General features: G+C 41.5%; 4 non-coding genes across 4 annotated transcripts; 2 read left to right on the forward strand and 2 right to left on the reverse strand.

Annotated features, from left to right (window-relative positions):
* The first annotated feature begins 7801 nt into the window (after positions 1 to 7801).
* On the forward strand, positions 7802 to 7874 carry trnaa-agc (transfer RNA alanine (anticodon AGC)). Its single transcript has one exon. It is a non-coding gene; the product is annotated as a tRNA-Ala (tRNA).
* A 973-nt stretch (positions 7875 to 8847) lies between these two features.
* trnak-uuu (transfer RNA lysine (anticodon UUU)) lies at positions 8848 to 8920 on the reverse strand. The gene has a single exon. It is a non-coding gene; the product is annotated as a tRNA-Lys (tRNA).
* Positions 8921 to 10202: 1282 nt separating this feature from the next.
* Positions 10203 to 10275, forward strand: trnaa-agc (transfer RNA alanine (anticodon AGC)). Its single transcript has one exon. It is a non-coding gene; the product is annotated as a tRNA-Ala (tRNA).
* Positions 10276 to 10742: 467 nt separating this feature from the next.
* trnam-cau (transfer RNA methionine (anticodon CAU)) lies at positions 10743 to 10815 on the reverse strand. The gene has a single exon. It is a non-coding gene; the product is annotated as a tRNA-Met (tRNA).
* Between the last annotated feature and the right edge of the window lie 1369 nt (positions 10816 to 12184).

Here is a 12184-nt window from a genome sequence, read left to right on the forward strand (position 1 = left end):
TGCCAGAACAAAGGCCTTATGTGAGGCTAACCAGATAGCAGTCCCAGAGCCATCTTCTGGACAGAGGCGTAAGACAAAGTGAATGGATGGCTTTGCTGTTGTGTCAACTTGTGGGGCAGATAGTGATGTTAGTGGTTCTTCAGAGTCAGAAGAACTCAAAAGGAAATTATTATATCCTTGTCTGGACAAGGATATAACAAGTATATTCAATATGTAGCTTAAATCTTTCCAAGACTTCTTTAGCAGGGTATATTTGATATAAAAATCTTGAAGGATACTTCTTTCACTTTGTTATTAATACAATAATTGTTTAGAATACAAAAAGCCTGCCGCCTCCCTGCCTGCCAGACCCAATGACTGATCGGATAGGCTCCAACATCCCCATCACCCGTAGAGCAGGGTAAGCGGTTGGGATAATGGCATGGAAAACAACTCTTTAAAAGCTGAAGAGAACCCATGGGAATCTCATCAAAAATAATAGAATATTCTTTGGGTGTGATTGGTATCTTAATTTTTTTAAGAAATTCTGACTGACAGTAACTCACCATTTTTATTTATCAATTGACCAACTAGTACAATTTCGTTGTCATACCATGAGCGATAAGACAGGGATTGATTTTTGTATAAATATCCTTATTATTCCAGCTAAAGTATCTATGAGGACGGAAATTGTGTTTATATACCAATACCCAAGAGCTTGTCTATAGAAGTTAGCTAATTTAATTGGGATTTTGTCAACAGAAAAAGTACATTTTAACAAAAAAACCAATGCCACCAGCAGAATTAAATAAATATGCTGGAAAAGCATACCAGATGCTGTTGGGATTCTTTAAAAATTCTATAAGCCACTTAAACTTAAAAGTATTATTCAATAAATTAAAATCCAAGACTTCAAGACCACCATGTTTTTTACTACCTCTGATAACTTCTTTTTTTAAGATAACTGGGGTTTTTTCCCCCCTCTAAATGAAATCATATAGCATCTTATCCAATTCCTTAGTAACATTTGTTGGAACACTGAGCGACAATGATACATATACTAATCTTGAGATTCCTTCTGTTTTGGATAACAGAACCCTACCAAATATGGAAATATCTGTCATTAACCACGAATTTAATTTCAAATTTGTTCTTTCAATAAGAGGATCAAAATGTAATTTAGATCGTTGTTCCAAATTCTTACAAATAACAATACCTAAGCAAGTCACCTTTTCTTTATTGGGATCCCATAACAATCTGACAGAACACAAGGTTTAATTGGGAATAAGACAGATTTATCCAAGTTCATTTTTAACCTGAAACATTAGTAAACTCATTTATAGAAGTCACTGCTTTTGAAACCTGACTTTGGTCTGTCAGAAAAATTGCGGTATCATCTGCTAGTTGACAAAGTTTGAAATTCTAAGGGTCCGCGGTGGTGAAGCAGTCTAAGCATCGGTTTTGTGTCGATGCAGTTGCCCACTGGGGACCGGGGTTCGTGCCTCGGTCTCGTCAGATCCGACTATGGCTGGACTCGATGAAGCAGCAATAATTGGCAACGCTGTCTTGGGAGGGGGGTGGAGTCGGCTTGTGTTCGTCACATGAATGTGCGTCTGTGTGTGTCGTAAAAAGCAGTGGTTCGGTCTGGAGTCGCCTCGCCACGAGGCGTCTCCTTCGAGACTGCCAGTTGAAGAGATGCAGTTGGCGAACGCACGCAGTAAAAGGGTGGGTGTTTGAACTAAAATAGGGACTGATTGGCCACTAAATTGGGAGAAAAAGGGAAAAATCAGAAATACATATATAAAAAAAAAAGTTTGAAATTCTTCCCCACTGCATTTATTCCTAAGAAGGGTGATTTTTTTTTATATGCATAGCCATTGTTTGGGTAACTAACAAACATAAAAATGGAGATACTGGACAGCCTTATCTAATACCACGACGAATGTTAAATCTTTCTGATGTACCGTACATTATCTTCACAGAGCTTGAACAGCCATAATATAGTGTCTGAATTGCATTTTGAAAATATTTTCCAAAACCGAAAAAGGGAATGGCTTTAAAGATAAACTCGTGTTCAGTTGTATCAAAAGACTTGCAGAACTCAATAAACAAAATAAAGCTTTCATCTGGTATTAGATATTTATAATCTATCATATCTAGTATCAAAGGAATATATCACTAATATTCATTTTTGCACTAATATTCTCTTTTGCATAAAACCAGATTGCTCTTCATCTATTATCTGATTTAATCCTTGTTTTAGTCTCTTAGCAAAATCTAAAGAAAATAATTTACCATCATTGTTAAGTAGACTAACGTGTCTCCAATTTTCAATGTGTCATCTAGCTTTGTTGTCTTGGGAATTAATTTAATGACCCATTGCTTTAACGTACTAGGAAGCTCACGCTTTTGAATAGATTCTCCAAACATGGCTAGTAAGAAAGGTGCAAGCGTTGAAGTGAAGGTTGTCATTACCTAGGGATTTGTTATCTTTAAGACATTTAATACACAACAATTTCAGATAAAGATATCTCCTTTTCACAAAACCCCTAAAGTCATCATATATTTTATTTTTCTCTATTGAAAAAATGTCTAAAAGAATTCAATACTAGTAAGTGCAAGGGCTGAAGAATATAAATATTGATAAAATTGAGCTACATGTTGAGAAATTACTTTTGGATCATTAGTTATTGTGCCATAATCACCACTCTGTGGACAGAGTGAGTATGAAGCTGGAAATCGAAGTTGTATTGATGAGTGTTATCAGTGCATATGCCCTGCAAGTTGAGTGTGAGATGGAAGAGAAAGAAAAATTCTGGTGTGAGTTGGATGAAGTGGTGGAGAGTGTACCCAAGGGGAAGAGAGTGCTGATTGGAGCGGACTTCAATGGGTATGTTGGTGAAGGAAACAGAGGTGATGAGGAGGTGATGGGCAGGTATGATGTCAAGGAGAGAAATTTGGAAGGACAGATAGTGGTGGATTTTGCGAAAAGGATGGAAATGGCTATGGTGAATACATATTTCAAGAACAGGGAGGAACATGGTGACGTATCAGAGTGGAGGAAAGTGCACACAGGCGGACTATATCTTATGTAGAAGGCGCAATCTGAAAGGGATTGGAGACTGCAAGGTGATGACAGGGGAGAACGTAGATAGGCAGCATCGGATGATGGTATGTAGGATGACTTTGGAGACCAAGAAGAGGAAGAGAGTGAAGGCAGAGCCAAGGATCAAATGGTAGAAGTTGAAGAAGGAAGACTGTTGTGTGGAATTTAGGGAGGAGTTACACCTTACACTGGGTGGTAGTGAAGAATTACCAGATGGCTAGGCAACCACTGCAGAAATAGTGAGGGAGACAGCTAGGAAGGTACTTGGTGTGTCATCAGGACAGAGGAAGGAAGACAAGGAGAATTAAAGCCGCAAGCGGCGTTGGGAGGGGTCCAAGCATTGGCACTGTTGCGCCCCCTATGGAGCAATTTGAATGGTTTTGTCCTCATGATCATATACCTTCACCCAACGTAAATAATTAACGCTATGATACGTAGGGGCCTTTTATACACCTAGCCTGTAATAGACTACCGTTTCAACATGAAACTAAACCGCTGTTGGTAATGTAATAAAGATTGAAGAATCTTGCTTCAGAAACAGTAGCCTACCCGAGTTTTCAATTAGATATGACAATGTCGGATTACTTGGGTCGCCTGTGTCCTAGACCAGTGGTTCTCAACCTTTTTGGGGTCCTGGACCCCCTGTGTATTTTTGATCTACCCTGAGGACCCCTCCACCTGATCTTGGGGGAGGGGGGTTGCAATTTGATAGAAACAGTAGAAACTGCATTTTAAATTGCATTATAGCATTTATTCACTCTCTGGGGCAAAAATAAGAGCTTTCAGTTGTAACTTAGATATATTTAACAAAACAGAATTCTTATGCAGTAACTTTCAGATATATGTAACAAAACAGAATATGTATTCAGTAACTTTCAGATATATGTAACAACAGAATTTTTATGCAGTAACTTTTAACAACGCAAACGGGAGCGAGATCTCTTATTGAAATACAACAAATTACACTTGTGAAACAGATGTAATTAGAGAAAAAAGTCCTGTTACCCTTTATAGTTTAGGTAGATAAAGGTCTCAGTCACATTTGAGTAAAATAATCCTATTTCTATAAATGTCATAGGATCTTTTTTTTTAAAGATATTTTATTTTCACGGACCCCTTGCAATTACACCGCGGACCACTAGGGGTCCGCGGACCCCCGGTTGAGAACCTCTGTCCTAGACGATTACCGTAATTTTTTAAAATGTCGTAACACTTCCATTGCTTCAGAAACATGTGCCAGAGTTTCCAAAACTGGACCAGACGGTGTCTGATTTCTTGCGTCCTAGCCGACTGCCGTAAAAAGAAAAAGTATGTCGTTATACCCAGGTGTCCTGGCGTGTGGTATGTAGAGCTGCAGCGCTTCCACACCAAATAAGTCAAAATAGCGGGCAAACTATATGACTGACATAGATGGTCCCAATAGTAAAGTTGTTGAGCACATTGAGATGCATGGGTTGATTAAGTTTTGTGTTGATCTGACTTATGCTGTGGGAGTTATGGCCTTTTAAGCATGACCCTTTGTTATAGCGCCACCATCTGGCTGACATGGGTGATTTGTAGTGCCAGAGTATTGGGGGGCCGTATGAATGCACCTACCAAATTTGGTTGGTCTAGGACTTATGGTTGCTGAGCCTCAGACACTTTTAGCTGAGAAACCGCGCCCAAACTAATACAAGTCAAAATGGCGGGCAAACTATATGGCTGACATATGTGGTCCCAATAACAAAGTTGTAGAGCACATTCAGATGCATAGGTCTGTGCAGTTTTGTGTTGATCTGACTTATGGTGTGGGAATTACACATGACCCTTTGTCATAGCGCCACCATCTGGCTGACATAGGTGATTTGTGGTGCCTGAGTAGTGGGGGGGCCATAGGAATCCACGTACCGAAGTTGGTTGGTCTAGGACTTAGGGTTGCTGAGCCTCACACACTTTTAGCGGAGAAAAATAATAATCCTAACAAATACATTAGGGTTCCACCAGCTTCGCTGCTTGGACCCCTAATTAGTGGTGGAACGAGGAAGTACAGCAAAGTATGCAGAGGAAGAGGTTGGCAAAGAAGAAGTGGGATAGTCAGAGAGATGAAGGAAGTAGACAGGAGTACAAGGCGATGCAGCGTAAAGCGAAGAGAGAGGTGGCAAAGGAAAAGGAAAAGGCGTATGGTGAGTTGTGTGACAGGTTAGACACTAAGGAAGGAGAAGGGGCCTTGTACCGATGGGCTAGACAGAGGGACCAAGGTGGGAAGGATGTGCAGCAGGTAAGGGTGATCAAGGATAGAGATGGAAATGCGCTGACAAGTGAGCAGAGTGTGTTGAGAAGGAAGTTGGAAGGAGTACTTTGAGGGGCTGACGTATGACAAAAATGAGACAGAGTGACGGTTGGATGATGTGGGGATAGTGAATCAGGAAGTGACATGGATTAGCAAGGAGGAAGTGAGTGCAGCTATGAAGAGGATGAAGAGTGGAAAGGCAGTTGGTCCAGGTGACATACCTGTGGAGGCATGGAGATGTTTAGGAGAGATGGCAGTGGAGTTTTTAACTAGATTGTTTAACACAATCTTAGAAAGTGAGAGGATGCCTGCGGAGTGGAGAAGCATACAGGAGCCGATTTTCAAGAATAAGGGTGATGTGCAGAACTGTAGGAACTACAGAGGTATAAAATTGATCAGCCACAGCATGAAGACATGAGAAAGCATTATAGAAGCTAGGTTAAGAGAAGAGGTGACGAGCAGCGGCATGGTTTCATGCCATGAACGAGCACTACAGATGTGATGTTTGCTTTGAGAATGTTGATGGAGAAGTATAGAGAGGGCCAGAAGGAGTTACATTGTGTCTTTGTGGATTTAGCGAAAGCATATGACAGGGTGCCGAGAGGGGAGGTGAGTTATTATATGAGGAAGTCGGGAGTTGCAGAGAAGTATGTAGGAGTGGTGCAAGATATTAGGGAAATGTGACAGTGGTGATGTGTGCGGTTGGAAAGAAAGATGGTTTCAAGGTGGAGGTGGGATTACATCAAGGATCGGCTCTGAGCCCTTTCTTGTTTGCAATGGTGATGGACAGGTTGACGGATGAGATCAGGCAGGAATCTCCGTGGACTTTGATGTTTACGGATGACATTGTGATCTGTAGCGGGAGTAGGTTGCAGGTTTAGGAGAACCTGGAGAGGTGGAGGTATGCACTGGAGAGAAGAGGAATGAAAGTCAGTAGGAGCAAGACCGAATACATATGCATGAATGAGAGGGAGGACGGTGGAATGGTGAGGATGCAAGGAGTGGAGGTGACGAAGGCAAATGAGTTTAAATACTTGGGGTAGACTGTCCAAAGTAACGGGTAGTGCAGAAGAGAGGTGAAGAAGAGAGTGCAGGCTGGTTGGAGTGAGTGGAGAAGAGTATCAGGAGGGCTTTGTGATAGAAGGGTATCAGCAAAAGTTAAAGGGAAGGTTTACTGGATGGTTGTGAGACCAGCTATGTTATATGGTTTGGAGACAGTGGCACTGATGAAAAGACAGGAGGCGGAGCTGGAGGTTGTTTTTCAGTTGTTTTCAGTTTTCAGTTTTTCAGGAAGTTGTTTTTTTTTCACTAACCACTGTTCCTCGATTCAGATGAGGAACGACGTAATGGGATTTTTTTTTTAATCTTTCAACAAGTTCCAAATTGGGAACTTGCACAAACAAATTCAGAAATCCAAAAAAAAGACACAGATAAATCTCCCCATTCATCCCCATCAAAATACCCCCATAGATTTCCACTCTGTGGGTCCCAGAAAGAAAACTATTGATCTAAAACCAAGAATCCTTGCTCAGTCTAAAACGGAGCAAAACAGAAGTTCAGAATATGTAACCTATCATAGTAGTCATCGTTATCCCTCAAAGATAGGGGAGCAGATACAATGAATCCATGTTGACTCATCTTTCTGGCAAGATAATAAATTTTGGCTATGTTTTTCTTTATGACCTAAGATTGTTTCATCTTATCATCATTGGTGCTCACATTAAAAAAAAAAACCCGAAAAAAACACTGCAGTTTCGGATCTATGGGTCTTGCGCCTGGATTGATTTACTGCTTATGCCTATGTGATGCCAGCACCCTAAAATTACCTTCAACGTCAGGAGCTCTGGCCCCAGGTAAAACCGAACATCAGTAGGCCATGCTGGGTTTATCATAGTAGGTAATAGAATCGCCAATTACTAGCGTGTTTTGTTTAGTGTTGCCTGAGAGGACATGCAAACCAGAAAAAAACTGTGCACTGAGGAGTGGTGACTCAAACCAGGCCACACAGCCGGCAGCTGGTGCAGGTGAGCACTCCTATCCTGCGAGACCGAGATAAACCAAGCTTCATTTGCGGTTGTGGCCAAGCTATTGCTAGCACTGTCGCAGATGCCATTGAGATGACTATGAAGCCGAGGCTGTAAGGTATCTCAAATGCCAATCGCATCTAACTTAATGGAATGAAACCCCTCTTGCTGCCGTGTGGACAAGTCTCTCTAAGAGAGGCAACATACCTAAGTGGAGAGCACAGCTAGAAAAATACATTTGAACACACTTACATAAGTTAGCAGTAAACGGTAACGAGCTAAGCTAACTTCTGCTTCATTTGATGAGTATGCTATTTCAATGAAAGCTTATTGCCAAGGCATGCCAAACACTAGTTAAGACTCTTCCACACCACCTTCTGGTGAAATACACCTTACCGTGTGAGGTTCTGAAGTTGTGAGCTAGGGGAATTAGCTCAAGTGGTAGAGCGCTCGCTTAGCATGCGAGAGGCAGCGGGATCGATGCCCGCATTCTCCAGCCAGGAATTGCTGAGTATTGTCTGTGTTCTGTTGGGAAGGCATTAGCAGTTATCATCAATTTAACTGTGAGACTTAACTACTATATACGGCTGCCAATCCAGCTGGTGTTTTCTAGAAGGGTGTCACACAGCTATATGTTAAGCAAGCATACTGTATTTCTGCAACACTGAAATGAATTGTGATGATTGCGTTTCGATATTTGGTGACATCAGTACTCTTAAATGCACCTGTGAGACGTATGTTCCGTATAGGGCTGCCAATCCAGTTTATCTATCCAGTGCAGCTTTGCTCTGATTTTAGAGAGTTGTAGCATGGTGACGCAGGAAGAAGTAAAGGTATCAGGCAAGCATCGTTAGTGTATTTCTACAACACTGAAATGAACAACGATAAAGGGATTTGGAGATTTGGCTTGATCGGCAATCTGAAGATAAGAGTTCATGACACAAATCTACAGCGAAATATCAAAACTTTGTGCCCCATGTGGAGGGTTGAACTCACGACCTTAAGATTATGAGACTGACGCGCTGCCTACTGCGCCAACGAGGCTAGGACCCGGTGCTCAGGTACAGTCTCACAACAAGTGAAAAACGTTGTGCTAATTAAACAACGTCTCCAAGTGCCATCTTGTTAAAGCAGCTTAAAGCCAGGAATTTCCCAACTGCTGTAAGTTGTGAAAAATAACATGCACTCATATTAAGTCTCACATTAAGGTTGAGAAAGTCTGTGGGTCCATTTTTCAGCAGACTTCGTGAGACAACCAAGTCACTTTGTTTCCGCTGCTCCTCTATGTGCACCACATTCAACTGCAGTCGCTTGAGTAGTGGTTCATCGGGACCCCAGCACCTCCACAATTGATTGGAGTTGTTTGAGTAGTAGTTCTTCAGGACACTAGCACCTGTGCATACTTTTATAAATAGCTCTTGAGCAGCAGCACTTCAGGTGACGAGATTTTTTCTGAAGTGTGAAACAGATGCCTGAACAGGGACTTGAACCCTGGACCCTCAGATTAAAAGTCTGATGCTCTTCTGTCTGAGCTACTCAGGTCCTCTTTTCAGTCTTAAGCGCCCAAGAAATTCATGCTTGCCCAAGTGTTTCTCATGTCAATTTTATCTGTATAACCCTAAATTATAATCTAGTCCCAGAGGGCTTTAAAGTCACAGTTACATTGTGTGCAATGTACAATGCCCCTTTTCTTTGACCCTCGATTCAGACGAGGAAAAACTCAATGTGAATTTTTCATTTAATTTGAATTATTCGGCAAGTTTCAAATTGGGAACTTGCACATACAGATTCAGAAAACCAAAAAAGAGACACAGCTAAATCTCACCATTCACCCCCATCAAGACACCCCCATAGATTTACACTGTGGATCCCAGAAAGAAAACCATGTATCTAAAACCAAGAATCCTTGCTCAGTATTAAACGGAGCAAAACAGAAGTTCAGCATATGTAACCGATCATAGCAGTCATCGTTATTCCTCAAAGATAGGGGAGCAGATATAATGAATCCATGTGGAGTCATCTTTCTGGCAAGATAATAAGTTTTGGCTATGTTTTTGTTTTTGAGACCTAAGATTGTTTCATCTTATCATCATTGGTGCTCACATGAAAAAAAAAACAAACAAACACAAAACGCTGTAGTTTCTGATCTGTGGGTGTTGTGCCTCGATCTACTGCTTATGCCTATGTGATGCCAGCAGCCGAAGATTACCTTCAGCGTCCGTAGCTCTGGCCCCAGGTAAAAGCAAACATCAGTAGGCCATGCTAGTTTTGATGTAGCAGGTAATAGAATCACCTATTACTAGCGTGTTTTGTTTAGTGTTGCCTGAGAGGTCATGCAAACCAGAAAAAAAACTGTGCGTTGAGGAGGGGTGATTCAAACCAGGCCACACAGCCAGCGCAGGTGAGCACTCCTATCCTGCGAGACCGAGATAAACCAAGCTTCATTTGCGGATGTGGCCAAACTATTGCTAGCACTGTCGCAGATGCCAATGGGATGACTATGAAGCCGAGGCTGTAAGGTATCTCAAATGCCAATCGCATCTAACTTAATGGAATGAAACCCCTCTTGCTGACGTGTGGACAAGCCTCTCTAAGAGAGGTAACATACCTAAGTGGAGAGCACAGCTAGAAAAAGACAATTGAACACACTTACATAAGTTAGCAGTAAACGGTAACGAGCTAAGCTAACTTCTGCTTCATTTGATGAGTATACTATTTCAATGAAAGCTTATTGCCAAGGCATGCCAAACACTAGTTAAGACTCTTCTACACCACCTTCTGGTGAAATACACCTTACCGTGTGAGGTTCTGAAGTTGTGAGCTAGGGGAATTAGCTCAAGTGGTAGAGCGCTCGCTTAGCATGCGAGAGGCAGCGGGATCGATGCCCGCATTCTCCAGCCAGCAATTGCTGAGTGTGTTCTGTTGGGAAGGCATTAGCAGTTATCATTAATTTAATTGTGAGACTTGACTACTATATACGGCTGCCAATCCAGTTGGTGTTTTCTAGAAGGGTGTCACATAGCTATATGTTAAGCAAGGATACTGTGTTTCTACAACACTGAAATGAACTGTGATGGTTGCGTTTCGATATTTGGTGACATCAGTACTCTTAAATGCACCTGTGAGACGTATGTTTCGTATAGGGCTGCCAATCCAATTTATCTATCCAGTGCAGCTTTGCTCTGACTTTAGAGAGTCGTAGCATGGTGACGCAGGAAGAAGTAAAGGTATCAGGCAAGCATCGTTAGTGTATTTCTACAACACTGAAATGAGCAACGATAAAGGGATTTGGAGATTTGGCTTGATTGGCAATCTGAAGATAAGAGTTCATGACACAAATCTACAGCGAAATATCAAAACTTTGTGCCCCGTGTGAGGGTTGAACTCATGACCTTAAGATTATGAGACTGACGCGCTGCCTACTGCGCCAACGAGGCTGGGGCTCGATTTTCTGGTACAGTCTCACAACAAGTGAAAAACTGTGCTAATTACACAACGTCTCCAAGCGCCATCTTGTTAAAGCAGCTTAAAGCCAGGAATTTCCCAACTGCTGTAAGTTGTGAAAAATAACATGCACTCATATTAAGTCTCACATTAAGGTTGAGAAAGTCTGTGGGTCCCTTTTTCAGCAGACTTCACGAGACAACCAAGTCACTTTGTTTCCGCTGCTCCTCTATGTGCACCACATTCAACTGCAGTCGTTTGAGTAGCGGTTCATCGGGACACCAGCACCTCCATAATTGATTGGAGTTGTTTGAGTAGTAGTTCTTCAGGACACTAGCCCCTGTGCATACTTTTATAAATAACTCTTGAGCAGCAGCACTTCAGGTGACGAGATTTTTTCTGAAGCGTGAAACAGACGCCTGAACAGGGACTTGAACCTTGGACCCTCAGATTAAAAGTCTGATGCTCTTCCGTCTGAGCTACTTTTTTTTTTATTAACTTTTATTATGAAAATATATTTTTTTGTTTAAAAATACATTTTTGATTGCATGTATTGTCCATCAATTTCACATTGTTATATTTGTTTTACACTTTGTTTCGCTTACACAAGATAGTATCTGTCTGTCATTACACATAAAAATAAAGCCATGCTTTCCAAATCATCGACTTAAATCACTGCTTTGGAACCAGAACAGAAAATGAAACAAATCAACCATTTTGAACATACCTTAGACTGTGTTTTTAAAAGAAAGTGACATTACAATACTTGTTCCCCAAATTAAAACACCACTTTTAGATTTTAAAGCACACACATTCCACATTAAACAGAATGATCCCATTCTCCCCTTAACTTAAATAAAGCATAACAGACGCCTGCACCAGAAACTTTTCATAGACCTGTTTGCTTGTCAACCTGTGTATACTCTTCCACTCTCCTCCTTGGTTAACCAACATGGCTGGGAGCTTCCCCTCTCTGTTTTGTACTACCCTCTGCTCTATGGTTGTCCGCCATTCTTTTGGAATGCTTTCCTTCAAATCATTGTAATAGCTTGTTTCTGTAATTTTGGCCTCATAGTTTATCTCCTTTATACTGTCATATATAGCTTGGGGGGGAAGAAAACCCGGCATCAGTTCATACATGACGTCCTTCAACTGGACCAAACCTGCTCTTAACATGTTATTATTACACAGAAGCTTACCTGTCTTTTGAATTTTCCTATTTAGAAAGATTGGCATTTCTCTGATAACGTTTACCGAGTCACATGCATAGTCTATATGCTTTAGAAATTCCGCGTGAGCGGACAGGACTTCTGTTGTGTCCAGACGCAAGGCCTGTCTCCGCCTGAGTCTACCAGCAGGGCT

Source organism: Lampris incognitus, chromosome 6 (assembly GCF_029633865.1).
Source record: "Lampris incognitus isolate fLamInc1 chromosome 6, fLamInc1.hap2, whole genome shotgun sequence".
Taxonomy (NCBI): Eukaryota; Metazoa; Chordata; class Actinopteri; order Lampriformes; family Lampridae; genus Lampris; species Lampris incognitus.